This window comes from Phoca vitulina, unplaced genomic scaffold (assembly GCF_004348235.1).
Source record: "Phoca vitulina isolate PV1807 unplaced genomic scaffold, GSC_HSeal_1.0 scaffold14, whole genome shotgun sequence".
Taxonomy (NCBI): domain Eukaryota; kingdom Metazoa; phylum Chordata; class Mammalia; order Carnivora; family Phocidae; genus Phoca; species Phoca vitulina.
In genome coordinates this window covers 39821707-39822270 of record NW_022589717.1, presented here as the reverse complement: position 1 = coordinate 39822270, position 564 = coordinate 39821707, and positions in this window count along the sequence as shown.

Sequence of the window (564 nt, the reverse complement as noted above, 5' to 3'; positions counted from 1 at the left end):
GGCATCACAATCCGGACTTCAAGCTCTATTACAAAGCTGTCATCATCAAGACAGTATGGTACTGGCACAAAAACAGACACATAGATCAATGGAACAGAATAGAGAGCCCAGAAATGGACCCTCAGCTCTAGGGTCAACTAATCTTCGACAGAGCAGGAAAGAATGTCCAATGGAAAAAAAAAAAGAATGTCCAATGGAAAAAAGACAGTCTCTTCAACAAATGGTGTTGGGAAAATTGGACAGCCACATGCAGAAAAATGAAACTGGACCATTTCCTTACACCCACACACAAAAATAGACTCAAAATGGTTGAAAGACCTAAATGTGAGACAGGAGTCCATCAAAATCCTAAAGGAGAACACAGGCAGCAACCTCTTCAACCTCAGCCACAGCAACTTCTTCCTAGAAACATTGCCAAAGGCAAGGGAAGCAAGGGCTTCCCTTAGCAAAGGCTTTCCCAATAGCAAAATGAACTATTGGGACTTCATCAAGATAAAAAGATTTTGCACAGCAAAGGAAACAGTTAACAAAACCAAAAGACAACCGACAGAATGGGAGAAGATA